The sequence below is a fragment of the Gadus macrocephalus genome, chromosome 7, assembly GCF_031168955.1.
Source record: "Gadus macrocephalus chromosome 7, ASM3116895v1".
Classification (NCBI taxonomy): Eukaryota; Metazoa; Chordata; class Actinopteri; order Gadiformes; family Gadidae; genus Gadus; species Gadus macrocephalus.
Genome location: NC_082388.1, coordinates 21,792,116 through 21,796,917, shown reverse-complemented (window position 1 = coordinate 21,796,917; position 4,802 = coordinate 21,792,116). Strand labels below are relative to the sequence as shown.

Genomic DNA, 4,802 nt, shown 5'->3' with positions numbered 1-4,802 from the left:
AACTTGACTTAATCCCTCACGCATATTTCAAACCGACGCTTGAAGTGATTTTATCCTATAGTCACTATATGAAGGGTGGAATGTATTTTGTCTGATTTGTCCCGTTTTTTGGTTTGTTGCGTCTTTCATGTTCTGTTATGCAACTGACTTGACGGTAGACCCTATGCCGCTTTTCCACCGCACATGTAGCTCGACTCGACACGACTCGACACGACACGACTCGACACGGTAGCAGCACGGGTGCTTTTCCACCGCAAATAGTACCTCCTGGACGTGGGCGGGGTCGGCTGCGCGAAAGGGCCGTGACGTATTTGTGTACGCGAGAAGTGGAACATGTTGGCTGCGGCGCTGCTATGGATGTTACCAGCATGTCGCTCTCGTGACTTCGTCACACTCTCTGGCCAATCAGTCGCCGGCCGTCTGCCGACGTCACCTTTTAGCATCGGCTCAGCTCGCTTGGAACCTAGAGCGAGTAGGTACTAGAAAAAGCAGCCACTTCAGGTACCAGATACCATGGTACCGCGGTGGAAACGCAAAAAATGCGAGCTGAGTCGAGTCGTGTCGAGTCGTGTCGAGCTGGTACCATGCAGTGGAAAAGCGGCATCACATACCATAGGCAAACAAGAGGTCGGGGGGGGGGGGGGGGGGGGGGGGGGGGGTGGGGCTGTAGAGGTGCGTTTGATACCTGTGCTCGTCTCCATGCAGGTTCGTTTGGGTTAATGATTGATTAACACGCCGCCGGCCTACCGACCGCCATAAAGCCTGACCAATGTCTCATGAGGCGCCATAAAGTCAATCGAAGAGAGAGACAAGGAGGGGAGAGAGCGAGGAAGGGGGGCGGGAGAGAATGAGAGAGGAAGGTTAGATAATGAGAAAAGACAAAATATAAGAAAGATTGACTTATATTCAAGGCCACTTATCGATTAAGATGGTAGGGGGGGGGGGAGCAAGGGAGGGAGAGGAAGGATAGATAGTTACAAGTAGAAGAAATATAAGATAAATTGATACTATTAAAAACGTATATTCAAGGCCACTGATTGATTAAACTCGTCCTTGTATTGGCTAATGTTCTTAGCCTAAAGAGTAACATTTCAACTAAGAAGACTGCAAACTCCTGGGCTTGAAAGGAGCAGACAGGATACGACATGTATTTTTATGCCAGTAGACTGGCGTCTTGGCATCAAGATCTGTACCCAATAATAATTCATAATAGCTTTGAATTCTCTACCTTACTTGACCCCCGTAGTGCTATTCCTGTCACATTGTTCCCCCTTGTGGCCATTGGTTGTACTTACAACCACATGCTGACACCAAAGTTGGCAGCCTTTGGATAAAAGAGCTACGGATGCATCGACTACATGACGTACCTTCTGCCTTCTAGTGGTTCAAAACAATCATACATTTGTACATTAATTAATGTATGAATAGGTGTTATTCTGTGACTATAGTCCTTCCATTGACGTCGAGGACTTGAGTTTATAAATATATATTTTTTGTGTGTGTAAAATATAAACTGCAGCCTCTGCATGTTATAAAATATTTTTTAAAACATGGAACTGTTAAGAATGCTTGTAAACTTTAATTAACTTACTGTTAGGAGTAGAAAACTGGGAGGCTATAGGCATACCCTGAGTATAAGTATACAAGTAGTATATTGTTGGCCCAACAACTATGAATTATAATCGTCAAGATATTTCCCTTCATTGTTTAAATATACCAACGACCTCCCATGCTCAGCTGCCGGTCTGGACACTATTGACAATGTGAAGATCTGTCATCAGATAAAGTAGGCCTACTTTGTGTTTCCAGTGATTTAAAGAAATGTCAGCGGTTGATTATTTATGTAAGACCTGGCTATATGCTATACACGTGAATCCACAATGCTAGAATGGTAGGTTATGGTAATGCACAGAGGAAGGGAAGAAAATGCACCAAAAACATTTTTTTTATTATTCTATAAAAGAAGTGGTCAAGGGAGGGGATGATCACAACTTTACAGGGACAAACCGACTTCTCAACACCATGGATCACAGTATCAAAAAAGCACTCGTTTTCCGTGTTGATCTTTGCAGATTTGTTCTGTACAAATACAAACAAAACCAAAAAATACATAAAAAAATGTATAACTTGTAATATTATAACGATAACTGCATTGCACTGAGTAAATATAGTACTGGCCCATCAGTTACTGCATTCATTATAAAATACCTAGAAACGATTGATGAAGAAGATGTATAAGCGGAAAACAGAGGGAAAGTCAAAGCACAACCATGAGCCGCAGACCGACGGACGGACAAAAAGGCAAGCGAGTCAGAGCATCCAAACCACGTGTGTTGACGCCAGGTGCTCCCCCTAGTGTCCCAGAACCTCCTCACACCCTCGGCTACAGACGCTTCCCATTCCACGCAAGCTGTGAACATGGTGTTCCTTTACCCTCGTGTCGACCGGACGATTAACAAAGTAAACTAATATGCGTACGTTATTTTAGAATTTCTAATTTTAGTTTCATATGATGTGGAACACGTTGTCTTTCAAGTGAATGTCATGGTAAAATGGACCCTAGCTTCACCACATTGATACTGGAGGTCGAAAGCGCTAGTGACATCCTTGGGAGGACCAATCCTAATTATAGGATTAGGTTAGGGTGGGGCACGGATGGACCAATAGGAATGGATCCCTTCAAAGATAGAAAAGGTCAGAGGTCACAAAATGTTTTGATGGGTTTAAGATGTTTCGGAGACCACTGATAAGAGCACCTCGTTGTTTGAAAGACGCACACACGCACGCACACACACACACACACTTACACACACACAAACTTTTAAAACCAATACTCTTCATGCAACACAAATGTGCACAACACAAACTGGGACCTTTTTTTCTCCTCAGGATACAAATGTATTAGATTGAAAAGAAGACAGAAAGGACAAAAACAGAAGCATATCTTTCACATTATCTAGTCAGTGTTAAAAATAGAGATTCACCCGTTAACATTAACTCTGCACTTTGATTATATACACGTATGTACATCGACTTCTCTTATTTCTCATTGTCCATTAGGTCTTTATCAACAGTTTACAAAAGAAATACAATTTTTTGCAATCAAATGCATATATTTTTTTCTAGAAAGATGTGCTTAGTAACATATACATTTTTTAAATGAAGCAGAGAGGGCGACAGACACAGGAATGTTGCGCCTTCCTGAATTGGGTAAAAATGAAAGAAAAACAAAAACTTTCCTCGCCAAGTGTCTCAATGTGGTCAAACATCATTTCTCTGGATACCGGTAGGGAAGAGACTGCCTTTTTGTATGTTTTTTCAAAGTGTTTTGAAAACAGTGAAAACCTTGAATGTTATCAGTTTTTCGATCCAAAAAAATAAATATATACGAAAAACCCTAGATTCAACCGAATGAGAAACCGTTGATGAGATTACCCCACGTCAGATCTGAACGGGCATCGTTCGAGTGAGATGTTAAGAGGGTTTGTTATGATGCGTCGCATGCCTGCCATGCACTCATCACCCTAAGCAGTCAACAGAAACGTGACGATGTCTGTGGCTTGCCAGCCTCTAGAACAATAGAGATCACGATGGAAACATCTGATTGGCTAAGAACCACAGCATTCCCGAATTTTTTTAATGTTTGAACTTCTTTAAAGGGATAGGTCAAAATACCAAGCGTCATAGCGGTCATTTAAAGATACTAAAATAGATTTGTTGTCTGTGCTTTTTTTTTCTTTCAGAAGGCCAGTGGCAACATGGAGGGGAGCCAGGTGTTTTTATGATAAGATGTGTGTTTAACAGCGGACCAACAAGCTCCCAAAGTACAAACGGGTCCTCAGTGCTTCCAGAACAAGGTGTGCAATAGGTTGCATAATTCAGTTCAGCCCCACAGAGAAGCCCACCTGCTTGAGACAGGGACTCTGCCGATCCGAAACAAGCGAATCAAGGGAGATTTCATTTGAAACCTGATTCAAAAATGTCCTACTCGACTTCCAAATTCAGTAAGGCAAAGATTTCGTATTCACAGGCTGATCCCCGGGAGGATGAGGGCATGGGGGGGGGGGGGGGGGGTGCTGTGGACGTTTTGTGTACAGAGACATCTCTGGATTCACCCTGAACAAGACACCACCGCCCAACGGTTTAATAGCCCAGCACTGGCAGCGGGAAGTGTGACAAGACCACCGCGGTCTGAACTACAAGCCAACCCAGCGTCCTCCTGTCTCGCCCAGAGCCACCTCACCGACAGATTGACCATCGTCAGGGATCCAATCAGCCTGCCTCGAGGCCGTCGCTAGGCAACGGCAAGGGGCCAGATGGCCTGTACCACGGTGGGTCCCCGATGATGTCATCGACAACATTTTTACTGAACCTCAGCCAGAGCTCCTAAAAGAAGGCCGAGAACGCTAACCGAGGCTATCGTCTGGCTCCAAAGCAGGCAGATGTTAAGCAGATAAAATGCAACTCTTGGGCTTCTTTTGATGTTTTTTTTTTTCATAAACAGAAAAGATTTTTCCCAAAAAAAACCTGATTGAGGAGCCACTATGCTGGTCGGAGTTGGGATGACTCGCACGGTCGCTGTCTCTCTGCTCGTTCTCAGTGTGGAGTGGGAGGCTGGGAAGACAACGAGATGGCCCTGTCAGAGGGGGGCGTGCTGGAACACATGCGCTCTGTACAAGAAAACGGCGACGTTGGCGACCGTGTTGACCTTGGAGCCTTTAGCCAGTGAAACAATAAATTAAACGTGTCCCGAATATGTGGGACACGCACAGCCTTGGAAACCAACACGAGGTGAGTAGTAC

General features: G+C 44.3%; 1 protein-coding gene across 1 annotated transcript in view; it reads right to left on the bottom strand.

Moving 5' to 3' along the window:
• Window positions 1-1,929: 1,929 nt before the first annotated feature.
• The window catches only part of klf8 (Kruppel like factor 8), a gene marked incomplete at its 5' end in the record, with an annotated part of 11,886 nt that continues 9,013 nt past the window's right edge, over window positions 1,930-4,802 (bottom strand). The window contains 1 exon segment of the mRNA XM_060057396.1: window positions 1,930-4,802. This exon segment is cut by the window's right edge and continues 2,043 nt beyond it.